The sequence below is a fragment of the Ambystoma mexicanum genome, chromosome 13 (assembly GCF_040938575.1).
Source record: "Ambystoma mexicanum isolate Mex_15411 chromosome 13, UKY_AmexF1_1, whole genome shotgun sequence".
NCBI lineage: Eukaryota > Metazoa > Chordata > Amphibia > Caudata > Ambystomatidae > Ambystoma > Ambystoma mexicanum.
The window spans coordinates 780,915,074-780,928,959 of record NC_090938.1 but is presented as its reverse complement, the minus strand read 5'-3'; the positions used below and the strand labels follow the sequence as shown (position 1 = coordinate 780,928,959).

The following is a 13,886-nucleotide window of genomic DNA, read 5'->3' as shown; positions in this document are numbered from 1 at the left end:
AGATGAAATGCAAACTGTTTGTACTGAAGAGGGGGTTGTTTTTAGTGAAAAGGGGGTTGAAAGAGTGGATATATAAAGGGCAAGCAAAGAGGAATGATGAAGAAGTTACTAAGTGGTTACTAAAGCATAGGCATCTTTCACAGATAAACATGCTTGGAATATTTGTAGTCATCGGGCTGGGAATCCTTGGTGCACTTAAACACCTGTTACTTTCACCTTGGTAGCCCATCCATTTAATGTATGCCTTTTCACTACAACCAATAAGTTGATGGGCCCAAAGCTCCATCCGCTGGACGCAGACTTAGATTATTTATTTACAGTATAATACATGCCTACCAGAGAGGAGGATGGTAGCACAAATGTATGGAAGATACCAACAACGATGAACTGTAGTTACAGATAAGCAACTTTCTCTTCTCCAAAATGGAATCTTCCATAGTTCCACATGCTTTGAATGGCTCACCAGTCAGTGTGGACCCAAGAAGACAGGTTGTGAGGCCTAGTCTTCAATGGTATAAGTCCTACTGGACAGCTTGAACAAATTCTTCCGACTTGCAACCGCAAGACAGGGGTGCTTAGCGACCAAGTGCAGAAATGTCCCGGTTGCCATTTTTCAGATCTCTTCAAGTGGAATATTTCCATGCACAGCTGTTCCCACTCTTGCCATCACTCGCCATGTAAGAAGTCTGTTAACTGTGAAATAAAGCTTTACACATAAAACAATACATCTTACTAATCATAGTTTTGAGCCACCTTTTATTGTTCGAAACAGCAACAAATAAGTCAAGAGTTCCTCAAGCCATTTGTCCGGTAAATGGGTTATCTTGATACAATCTTCATGTCTAGAAGTTGACATGTTGGATCACAGGGATTTCAGCTCTGAAGCGGTCTTTGGTACAAGTTTGAAGTACATTTTGAGCACAGGCTACTCTTTAAACTTTTGTATGAACAGTTCAGAAGTGTAAAAATCCACCAACCCACACTGTAGAAGTGATGAACACTATGAAAGAAGTGCTGCTAGAGTGTTACTTATTGCCACAAACATTTTTGAAAAGGTACTATGGAAAGAGGAGAAATACAAGACCGCATTCGTAAGCCCGGGAAATGCCTATTTCTGGCTTTTTGGAGGACATCTGCTCTTTTGTCAAGAAACAGACACGACAACCTTCCCATCAAGCTTCTAAAATCTAGACGGTCCAAGGAGTAAGAAACGCAAGGCAAGAATTGTAAACAAATTAAAGAAATTGGGTATGAAAAATTTAAACAAAAATCATTGCAGCACTGAAATGGTGCACAAGCAGTCTGTAAATAAACTCACTGTACCGGACTTCGAGGTAAATAAACAGCAGCTAAATGAACAATCAACCAGGGAACCCTCTGAACTTCAGGAGAACCCCCTCATAGAGCAGAATAAGCAGCCAAGTCTTGCAAAACACGATACCTCAGCCTCTGTGCTCCTATGCTAAACCAGTGCAAGAGTAGAACATTCTTTGATGAGCAGGTGAATCCCAGGACTCCCCTATAAAGCGCCTTGCTTGCAAAGTAACAAGGACAGAGGAGTATCTACTGGTCAGGGAAGACTCAGTATAGTCATGTCACCTATGACATGCACCAACTGTGCTTGTCCACCAGTGAGAGGGGCACCGGGATGACGGGTCACCTCTAGTGACTGAGCAGGACAAGAATGACAATGCATTACTTACCGTAAAAGCATTTCTGATGGTTGTATCTGCTTAGATTCACATGCTGTGCATAGGTCCGACATCCAGTGGTCACTGCGGAGTATTGCATTTTGTTTTTCGTAGTCGAAAAAGGGGGACGTCGACAAGGCATGTCTGTAACACTATCCCTATAGTGACGTGCGTTGTACCCACAATCCCTCACGCGTCGAGGTCCCTCTGTTTGTATTTTTCTGCCCTGAGGGAGCCTTCTAGACATGAGTGAGTACAGAAAAGAGAGAAATATAGAAAAGGATGTCTATGTTCCTTCCATCCGAGCGGGGAGGAAGGGTGGGCGCATGTGAATCTAAGCAGATACAACCATCAGAAATGCTTTTACGGTAAGTAATGCATTGTCTTCTGATGTTTGTTAATTTGCTTAGAATCACATGCTGTGCATAGACTAGCGAGCAGTACCCGGAGTTGGCGGTGGGTTATGAGAAGGAACAGTAGAGAAAAGATGTCTTAATACTGCCTGTCCCACCTGGGAGTCAGATCTAGAGTGTGCATCTAGACAGTAGTGTTTTGTAAAGGTGTGCACAGAACTCCAGGTAGCCGCTTTGCAGATGGACTCAAGGGGAACATTTGCAATGAACGCTATGAAAGCCCCAGTGCCTCGAGTGGAATGTGCTCTTGGCTTGAAGGGTAGTTCTCTCTTAGCAAGAGTGTAACAGAGAGTGATGCATTGAACAATCCATCTGGATATAGTGGACTTTGAAACTGCATCTCCTTCTCTTCCTGCTGCCACAGAGACAAATAACTGATTAGTCTTTCTCAATGGTCTGGTTCTTTCCATGTAGAACATGACAGCTCTGCGTACATCTAGTGTATGCAGACTTTTTTCTCCCAAGCTGGAAGGGTTTTGAAAGAACGTTGGTAGTTCTATTGACTGGTTTACATGAAATTTCGAGATGAATTTTGGTGCAAACCTTGGGTGTGTGCGTAGAACCACCTTATCCTTGTGAACTGTTACGAAGGGGTCTAGTACAGAAAGAGCCTGTATTTCACTTACTCTCCTAATGGAGGTTAGGTCTTTAAGAGTTGCCTTGTGCATGGGTTCGAAAGGAGGGCCCATGAGTCTAGAAAGTACCACATTTAAGTCCCATCCGGGAGCTGGGTTAGCTATCGGAGGGTGTATTCTCTATACCCCCTCCATGAAGGCCTTGATAACTGGTATCTTCCACCACGACACTTTAAGTTGGGAAGTGGTGTATGCAGAAAGTGCCGCTAGGTGGACTTTAATGGAATTGAACACTAGACCTGAATCCAGTAAATGGGTCAAGTACAGAACAATGTTAGTGGGAGAGCAGTCAACCGGGTTGATGCTCTTACCTCTACACCAGATGACAAATCTTTTCCACTTGCTAGAATAGCAGTGGCGAGTATTAGGTTTTCTGGCTTCCCTGAGGATGTCCATACATCTCTGCTGGAGTTGTAAATGTCCAAATTCTATGATCTCAGGAGCCAGGCGGCTAAGTTCATGGTCTGAGGGCATGGATGCAGTGTCCTGCCCTTGTCCTGTGACAGCATGTTGTACGGGCAGGGAAGTTTCACTGGGGGAGATAGGGACATCTCCACCAAGTGAGCGAACCATGGCTGCCGGGCCCACATTGGGGCCACTAGTATCATGGTAACCTGCTCCTGGTGCATCTTGTGCACCACTTTGTTGAGAAGGGGAGTCGGGGGAAAGGCGTAAACAAATTTCCCTGACCATTGAATCGACAGACCGTTCCCCTTGGACTGGTTCTGGGGGTACCTGGAGGCGTAACTTTGGCATTGTGAGTTCTCCATAGTTGCGAACAGGTCTATTTCTGGGAATCCCCATTGCGTGAAGACGTCTAAGACGATGTCTTCGTGCAATTGCCATTCGTACTCTTCGGGCAGGGGGAAGTCTCTGCTGAGTTTGTCTGCTAGCAGATTGAGTTCCCCTGGTACATGTTGTGCTAGTAGGAACATGTGTTTGAGAGCCCACTTCCATATATTCTGGGACAGCTTGGACAGTCCTGGAGAGTGAGTGCCCCCTTGCTTGTTGAGGTAGTACATGGCTGTGGGGCTGTCTGTGAGGACCATCACTGTCTTTCCTTGTAGGTGTTCCTGAAAGGCTTTCAGTGCTTTGAACACCGCTAGTAGTTCCAGCAGGTTTATATGCTTGGATGCTAAGCTCGGAGTCCACGCTCCGTGAGCAGTCAGATGGGATAGGTGAGCCCCCCCCATCCTGTGAGGGATGAGTCTGTGGTTAGAGTGGCTTCCACTGCGGGTGTGGCAAAAGTTTTCCCTAATAACAGGTTTTCTTTTGTCCACCACCGTAGCGAGAGAACCAAGGCCTGCGAGACCACCACTAGATCGTCCCATTGTCCGCTGGCCTGACACCACTGGCTGTAGAGCCACTCTTGCATTGGGCGCATGCGCAGGCGCGCGTGAGGTACCAAATAAATACATGACGCCATCATCCCTAGCATGCGCATTGCTTTGCGTACCGTCACCTCTCGACCTGCCACATAATGGGGGATCTGAAACAGCATGTTTTGGACCCTCTCGTTGGAGGGGAAGACGAGGCCGTCCTTTGTTCGAATTAGAGCCCCTAGGAATTGTTTGATTTGGCTGGGGTCTAAGCTGGACTTCTTTTCATTGATGGAGAAGCCCAGTTGGGACAAAAGGTCTACGGTCCTTTGGGTATTGGAGAAGCATGTTTCGTAAGAATCCCCTGTTATGAGCCAGTCGTCGAGGTACAGGTAAACCGGGATGGATAATCTGCGCAAGTGGGCCGCTGCCACTGCCAGTACTTTCGTAAATACCCTTGGTGCAGATGCTATCCCGAAGGTTCCGTGGGGGTCTGTACTTCGGGGAACCGTTGAATTCGATGCAGTATCCGTGGGCTATGGTGGATAATACCCAGCGGTCTGACGATATTCCCTCCCATGCTGATAGGAACAATGTTAGCCGGTCCCCGACCGGTGATGCATGGGAGGGGACCCGAATGTTCGGGTCATTTGTTGGTATTGGGCGTGGAACCTTTGGGGCTGGAGCCGCGACCTCTTCCTCTGCCACGGCGTTGGCCTCTTTGACTGAACTGGGTGTTGTTACCCTGGTAGGAGGGCCAGTTGGTAGCAGAGTAAAATTGATGTTGGTTTTGCTGCTGGCGTTGGCCACGAAAGGAGCGTCTATTGCCATAGCCGCGTCTGTTAGGGGGCCTAGAAATTTGGTCAAGAGTCTTGATGGTATCAAACTCTTTCTTCGCATGTTCTAGGGCCTCATCAACTGCTTTCCCAAACAGATGTGTTTGTTCTATGGGCTTATTTATCAGGGAAGCCTGGGTTTCCGGCTTAAATCCCGAATTGCGCAGCCAGACATGGCGTTTGAGAAGTATTCCCTGAACCAGGGAACGGCCAGCCGTCTCTGCGGCATCTAAGGAGTTCTTTACGATGCCCTGGTTTACAAGAGTTCCCTCTGAGATTATAGCTAACAGGCGTGAACGCAGGGGTTCTGGTGCGTCTTCTGCTTCGCTGCGCAGCTTGCTCCACTGTGCATCTGCGTAGCTAGCTAGTAGGGAATTGTTATTTGCAATCCTAGTTGAGAAGGCGGCGGAGGTCGTGATTCTCTTCCCAAGTGCATAGAGCTTCTTGCCCTCTTTGTCAGGTGGTGCCTCACTAGTGGATAGTGGTACCCCCGCTCTTTTTCTTGTATTAGTAACTACGAGGGAGTCCGGGATAGAATGTCCTCTGATGTACAAAGGGTCAGAGGACGAAGGGCTGAAGAGCTTTTCTATCCGAGGGTTGACCCCTCTGACTAAGGCAGGATTGGAAAGGGAAGGAGCTATTCTTCTCTATATAGAAGCCAGGAGCGGAAATAGACTGACTAACAGGGGCTTTTTCTTTAATAACTTTCTCTACAAAGTCTATGTCAGGAAGAGTTTCCCCTGTGTCTATTTCATAATGCCCTGCTCTTGCGCAATAGTGCATTAAGTGAAGGTTGGTCATCTATGGGAGAGGTGTTTCCAATAGGTGAATCCTTGGGAGGAGAAGGGTGAAAGACATCAGGGTCTGAGTGCACTGATGGGGATTGCCAAGGCTGCACTGATGGGGATTGCCAGGGCTGCGAGGTAGCTGTATCTTCTTCAAAAGCTCCTGCACTAGTGTAAGGATCTTCTTCAAACCCCTCTTCCTCATTTTCTTCCTCTCCACCCAAACACTCCTCATCTTCCTGGAGGTATTGCTCCTCTTCAGTGAGGTCATATACGTCTGTAGAAGGGGGAAACAGCCTAGGAATCTTGACCCTAGGGTCATCCTGGGGCCATTCTCTTTGTCTTTTGTGTGTGGTTGGGTTTTGGCTTCCCAAAAACCTTTCCATTTTCTCCATACAAGAATGGAGTCTTTCAAGGGTCTCATGGGGGACCCCTGAATAGTCTAGAGGGGGGAAATCAGTGTTTTCACCTTCAAAACGCTTAGAACGCTCCCACAACGTCGAAGAAAGGTTTCCGTCGCCGTCTGAAAAGCCCTCCGGTAGTTCAGAAGTGCCCTTAGATGAAGGGGGCAGTTCCTGGCTACTCTTGTGCTTTTTCGGCGTTTCTATAGCTTTTTGTGTGGTATTCGACGTTTGTTTCGTCGTCCGCTTACGTTTGTCTTCGGAAACAATTCTCGCCAGGCTCTCGACAACGAGTTTGTCAGTAGAGGGCTCTGGTGTCGACATTGCCTGCGTTACGCGTTGTTCCTCGACAGCCGCTCTATGGAGCGTTACGTCGGATGATTTTGAGGTAGCGCCCGTGTTTGATGAAAGCCCAATCGCTGGTCGCGACTGCGTTTGCGGGTGGGGCTTGAGACCCTTGCGGTCTGAGGTAGACGCCGGAGTGCCCTGCGTCCCCTTTGGCGCTGATGGATCCTTCGTCCTCGACGAAGAAGAGCTGTGGGTTGTGTGCTTAGGCCTATGGGGTCTATGTGCGTCCTTGTCGCCGGGGTGTTCATCCCCATAAGCAGGGCATGAGCCGAGCCCGTCGGGGCCGGGGACGGACGTCGAGGAGCGCAAGCGCTCCTTCTGGGGGTTAATGACTTCCGTAACGGACGTCGAGTTATCACCCTCCTCGTCACTTTCTGTAACAGCGGCGGCGGGTGAGGAAACTGACTTCGACATAGCGTAGTCCGCCCACCTCTTAACTTTGCGTTCTTTAAGAGTTCTTGGTTTCAAGAGCTTACAGGCCGCGCAGCTGTCCTCCTTATGATCGAGGGGCAAGCAACAATTACAGAGCTTGTGTTTATCCTTCCAAGTGTATTTGCCCCTACAGCGTGGGCAAAACTTAAAAGGTGTCCTCTCCATAGCTGAGGCAATAATAACTGGTGATAACAACCCCAAGGGAAAGATAGGGGAGAAAGAAAGACATTCTCAAAGAGAAGATAAATGTTCGAACCCCCACTCTCCCTACTGTATGTTGGCCGGCGAGGCCAGGCCACGTGTTCGGCAGCGCCGAAGGATCTCCTCCGTCTCTTCCCCTCTGTCGAAAACTTGCTCGGCGGAGAAACAGCTTCACAGCTAACGTCGAGGGGAGGGATCTTTAACAATATAATAAGTATAAATAAGGACTGAGGTCCGTAGTAAGTATTTGCAATGTCTCTCTAGGAGCTCCGCGTAAGGCGACCAGAAGCTGGGCGGAAAAAAACAATCTGAGGGACCTCGACGCGTGAGGGATTGTGGGTACAACGCACGTCACTATAGGGATAGTGTTACAGACACGCCTTGTCGACGTCCCCCTTTTTCGACTACGAAAAACAAAATGCAATACTCCGCAGTGACCACTGGATGTCGGACCTATGCACAGCATGTGATTCTAAGCAGATTAACAAACATCAGAAACCTATCTTCAGCCTCTTCCAGCTGGACACCCATTTGATCATTCACTAAGCAAGGAGCAGGCAGATGAAGGGCGTTGCAGATGGGCAAAAATGCTGACCAGGACAGAGACCAAAAGGGACAGCCCAGAAACCTCAGGTCAGGGCAGACTGACACGATGTTGGCCTGGACAGCATTGCTCTTACTGCGAAGACTAGTGCTAATAAGATCAGTTATAATATATACCATCTATGTAGTGGACACTAAAAAGGTCAATTGTATCTTAGCGCTTGGTAAAAGGAGTGATGATTGCCCAACTCAATGACCTCGGGGTGATGAAGGGCTGAGTTGGCCATGACTGGATTCAAACCAGGGACTGTAGGTTTAATGCCACATGGACTGTATGCAGACTTCCCAGAACGCTGCTGCCCGTTTACTGTTCAGGTGGATTCTAGGAGCCAGCCATGCACAAGGGTTCTCAAAGACCACACTAGTTGATGAAGAGTAAATGACACTTGGGTGGTGTAGCAGAGCAGAAAGGCAAGACTTCAGGAGATATGGGGGTGAGCCAGACACAGGGCACGCACATCAAATTAGACAGTACAACAATACTCTATATGGCCTTAAAAACACTGTAGACCGGTAAAATCAAAAGGTAAATAACCAGCTCCAAAACAATCCTATACACGCATGCAAAGTATTCACCCACACTTTGCACAAGTAAACAGTAAAAGATTAATTGGTTTACGTCTGTTCGTTTGGAGTGAGCTTGGCACTACAAGAAATTGCCGCCAAGTGTTTTTTCTTTGGGTTGAGACTACGAACGTGTGGTTTTTTTCATCATCATAAAACCGCTGCCAGAAGAATATTTCCATACAAGAATTAGTTGCGATACTCCGACAGCTTTTTACTACCAATTTGAATGGGTTATATCTTGTTATTTCTGTTTGAGTGCTTCGTCCTGAGGAAGACGACAATCAGTCCTTTGAGACTAGACTGCTTTCAATCGTCGAAACTACTTATTTAAGGATGTTTGGGTGACATGGTTGATAGGCTTCTCTTGTCCCCACAACTTGTAGTCGACTCAATGCACTTTAATGTTGAGTTAATGCACTTTAACGTTGTCCGTTCTAATTTTTCAGTATCTTATTCTATGTCCCAGAGAATCGCAGCCTTATTCCTCGTGAACCTCGGATCACGTGGAGGGAGTCCTGTTTTTCTCGTATTATTCATTGACATAGACAACAGAACAAATCTGTATTGTTATACTTTAGGGAGGTTTTCCCACGATGTTTTGTGGTTTTTAATCATTATTTGTTGGTTTACATGAATTAAAGTATTAACAGTTTTTTATGCTTATTATGTGAATACATATTTGTTTCCTTGTGACCTTGCCTACTTTTTCACCATCCATTATAAGTCAAAGCACTGCCTGTCTGCATCAACCTCAAGAAGGCCCTTGTCAGTTCAATGACCCTGTGTAAGTGGAACCAAACAGTCCAGACCCTTGCATGCAGATCCTGCCTTCAGAAGCATCACAGAACCATTGTGTGAGCTCACCACCTTCATCTGGGGCATCTTTGTGTATTAATCTCTGGTCCAAGTGTTGACTTGAAACTCCATAGTTGGTCTACTTGTGACCAAAGACCAGTCTTCCAGCAGATGTTTCTCTCAAACCTGAAGAGCAGGCCTCCCTGCAGGACAGCCTACTGCCGACAAGTGTTGCTTGCTGCCCTCTGATTGCAGTGTTCATCGTTGCTGACCGTCTGTCATGTCCTGGGTGGGTGGGGTGGTTCTCTGGCCGTTATGAGACCTGTGTTGGCCATTATCCTGTGGTGCCTGGGCTGTCCAGATTAAAGACTTCTGGAATGGTCTTTCATAGCGTGGAACCACAGTCTACTCGACCCTGAATCCGTATCTGAAATCTACCGTTACACCGTGTCCCCAGCACACCCTACAACTGGACCTTTGACTAAAATTGATTTACCTATTATTTCTTTGAAGATCAAAAGAAAAAACAAAAGTCTTCGAACCTTTTACCCGACTTGGTTTAGACTGTTTAACCAAGACCATGTTATGACAATGGGCCTCATTACAAACCTGCTGGTCCGGCAACAGCAGTGCCGGTAGGCTTACTAGCACCATTGTTACCGGACTGGCAGAGTAGAAGTTTGCGGGCCGGATGCCCTCCCGCCCGCCAGGTCTGACATGGCGGGAGGAAAGGCACCCGCTCGCAGACTTTGACGGTAGCACCGGCACCATTATGAATGGTGCCGGTGCTACCATCTTCCCCATTCTCATCGAGTCCTATGGGACTCGAATGGGGAGTAACTTTTTCCCAACGCCTGGCTTCAAGGACCACTGGGGCTGTAATTCCCCCAGTGATTCCACATTATCAGGCACCAGAAAAAATACACAACTCTGGCGGAAGCCTGAAATTTTTACCGGCACGGCTACCGCCAGAGTTGTAATGAGGACCAATGACCCCATTTTAGAAAACAGCACCCTCTGACTTCGTCCTTTCGGGTTCTTACAAAGAATCATTTTCTGAAACAGCAATAACAACAGGTTTCACGTGGATGTTCGAGGTACACATGCCTGTTAGCTAAGAATTGATGCAGTCCAACTGGTGTGTGACTACACAAGACTTATCTTCTTGGTATTAGGTAACCCACCTTATGATATACGCCTGTACTACACAAGTTGGTAGTGTGACTGAGCAGCAAGGCTGAGATAAGCCTTGCTGCTCAGTCGCACTAGGGGCAAATGTGAGCTGTAGAGCTGTACAAGGAAATCAGTAAATACAGGTATCAGTAAATACGCACTTATAGTTATAGTGTCAATATTTATTTATATATACACAAAGATATTTAAAGCATTCTTTAAAAAGCAGCAACTAATAGTAACATTAATCCCAAATTAGGATTCAATTTAAAAAGAGAAAAATAAAGCAGGTGATTATTCTTTAATATGTTATACATTTTCCAGCAAAGAGTGACGTCATTTGAGGTCACTAATAACACTTATTTTGTATCACCTTTGCCGTATTGAGTTATAAGGGAGGGAAAAGTTATAGTTAAATCAGAGCATATTGGTATTCTACAAAAATAGTTTGATTCTCCCAGAGGGATGCAGGCAGTCTTTTATCCCAGCAATAATAGTGTTCAACAATTAAAACCTGTAGGGGGAATAATCACTGCTAAAGCCAATAGGTTCAGAAAGGGTCCGTTAGGGAGCCAGGACAGCCAAAGGCATGGCCCAGTTTAAAGCTTGGATGCTTCCTTCTTAGAGAATGTTGTCAATTAGTAGTTTGAAAAGAAAAATCACAGGCCAGTGCAAGTGAGTTGATGTCAACTCTAAAGAGGGAAAAATAGCACTCCCCAAGGTAGGAAGCACCACAAATGGCAAAAGATTAATGTACCCCAAACCCCACAGTAGCTGTGAACTGAGGAATTTGTTCCAGCTGGAGGCCTTCTGGTTGCAGTGCAGCAGACCCTTGTTCTTGGTCCTTGGTTGTGGTGACCAAAGGGAGGACATCTAGCGGACTCCTGTGGCAGCACTCGAGAGAGAGATGGACTGTTAGGCAAAGTTTGTATGCAGTACCCTCTGGGACCACTACACACAACTCTGACTACAGGTATAGGAAACCCAACCTTTGGTTTAAACTTGTACAACAGTTTTGGTAGTGTGTTGAGCGGCCAGGCGCCTCTCAAGAGGGGTCAATGCGAGCTGAAGTGGAGTTACAGAGATTCACAGTTACAAGTATTCAAATAAACTCTTACACTCAAGGTTTCTTGCATAAACAATTATTAATTTATCAGTCAGTTAGAATAAGCCTTCTTCAGAAAGGAGCAATATAATAGTAACACACAAATACACTTCAAATACTGTACACTCTTAGTTTCTAAATCAGTAAAGACCCTTTTGGGATGGCACAACCTGCACCCACAGGTGACTTCTATAGCTTGGGTGCTGGGAACAGGCATTTAGAATATGCTTAGAAGTTGGTAAAAGGCAAAGGTTATTAGAACAACAAGAGACCACAAATTTTCTTAAGCAGGCAAATAGTTTTGGATCCCTCAAGAAGAGTCATACAATTTAATAGGCTAAACCAAAGTCAATGGGCAAAAGTTTTGTATAGGATGAAGCACGTCTGGTAAGTAAATGGAAAACTCTTTGCACAAGTTCTTAGGCGCCTTTGCTGAAAAGAAGCAGCAAATGTAGGGCCACAAGCGGATTAGACTTGTGAGTTGTAGAAGTTGCAAGCACTCCACAGTAAGGAGGGATGTTCTCTCAGACTTTTTACAGTACCTTAGAAATGAAGAAAAAGATGCCGCTGATGACTTCTGTTCCAGTGCAGCCCTGCAGATCTCACTGTTCCTGGACCTCAGTCGTGGGGACAAGAGGGAGGACTTTGGGGGACCCCTGCAATACACTGGGACGGTCAAAACTCGCAACCGGCAAACCACTTTCAGTGGCTGTTCAATGTTTCAGCTCCTTGCATCTACCGCAAATAGCAACACTGCGGTTCCTGGCTGTCGAGATGGACTTTCCTTGCTTCTGGGGTCCCGCACTCTGTTGAGGGGGCTCAGGCTTGGTCAGTCCCGGTTTCTGGGAGGCCAGAGGATCTTCTAGGCCAGCTTAAAAGAAACGCACACAATCTGATGTTCCTCTCCCGGGCTATATGGTTTCCAGCAGCAACTCTGTGGAAATTCAACCAGCACCAAGATGGATGTCCAGGTGGCTTACTTTGGAGTTGATTGGTCCCATCAACTCAAGGGGAGAAGTCGTCCTGGCAGTTCTCTGTCGATGCGAATTTGGCGTTTCGGCACAGCAGCAGGGCTTCACCAGGCAAACCAATGGTCCAGGAGTTGCAGCAGGCATCCTCTTCAAGTTCTTCTTCGGTTCCTTCGTCCAGAGGTTGACTGCCTTCCAAGCCAAAAGCCTCACCTTTTATTCAGTTCTCTCCCATTCATTCCAGCCTAGCTGTCAGTCACCCAGCAGGGTGGCTGTCCTTGCCAGACAGTCAGCCGGCCAATCATCAGAGTGCATTTGGGTCTCCTAGGAGACTAAGCACAGGGAGGTTCGGTCACCTCCCTCACTTCCTGCCTGCACCTGACACCCTGGAGCCAGAAGCGGGCTTCACTCGCGAATCCCGCCAAAGGCAAAATGAACAAAGACCAAACCTGGTTTGGCGCGCAGAGTAAATCTCAAGAAGGAACTTTCCACAAATAAATAGCAAAAAAAGAAGACTGGCATTTTGACAAACATGGCACTCTTGGGTGGATTACTGTAGCTGCGAAAGCAGCCCGCGGTAAATGCACACCATGGTAGTTAAAACAAAACCACTGCCACCAGCCATTCAGTGAGAAAAGAGTAACATAAAAAATGTTACATGAGAAGCTAGACAAAGGGGATACTAAGTAACCCCTCCAGCACCCTATTGTAAGATAGTGTGTGCTGGGTCTAGAAAGTTTCAAATGTTAAAGTAAAGTCAATTTCACTTTACTGCTCTTGGTAACCGGAGTGTATCCAAGAGAAGGTATTTAAACCTTTGGGAAATCCGAAAGGCTTCCCTGTGCCACTGCACTGAAGGTGCTGTGTGGCACAATGTAAAGATGATGCCTATGGAGTTTGTCAGACTCCACAATCAAAAGAAACACAGTGTTCAAAATCACAAAATACATAAGAGAGTGAAATAAAGGGTCTCTCTGTCCAGGTAAAAATGAAAAAGTCCTGGAAGAAGCCACATAGCGAGAACTGGGTGTCGGATATGCGGACGCTCTCTTGGTATGAGAAGACTCAGGCAGTTCGACAACATCGGGAAACTGAGTACGAGGAGAGATGGGGGTCATTCAGGGATTTATTTGGATCAGGGATTTATTTGGATGAGGTGTAGGCTTTGGTTTATTTTGTGGATATTGAGGTTGGGGATTGGTTGGGGTGTATGTTTTGTCCTTTTTTTCGTGTTTTGTGTTGTCACGTCTTGCCATGAGATAGGAGGGTGGGGATGTTTTTCGGATTTCGTTATGAATAGCTGTTACTTTAGTAGCAATTTGCATTTTGTTGCACTGATGTATATGGAGTAATCTTTTGCTTGTTCCCATTCTGTTGTTAATCAGTTGTATTATGTTTTGTATAATTATTAAATAAAGTTGATAAAAAAAATAAAAAATACATGAGAGAGTGGGAAAAAGGGTCACACTCTCCAGGTTAAAAAAATAAAGTCCTCAAAATCCAACAAAGTTGCTGGGGGTCTCTAAGGTGGATGGGATTAGCACATTTTTGAGAATTCTCGCTAACAGGAACTCAGCAGCAATGGATTCTCCTTAATTCAGCGCTCTTTGTGGT

The 13,886-nt window shown here is 46.4% G+C and overlaps 1 protein-coding gene across 1 annotated transcript in view; it reads right to left on the bottom strand.

The window, feature by feature from the left end:
• Positions 1-13,886, bottom strand: part of ABHD16A (abhydrolase domain containing 16A, phospholipase) — a 307,026-nt gene that overhangs the window by 138,799 nt on the left and 154,341 nt on the right. The window lies entirely within an intron of this gene.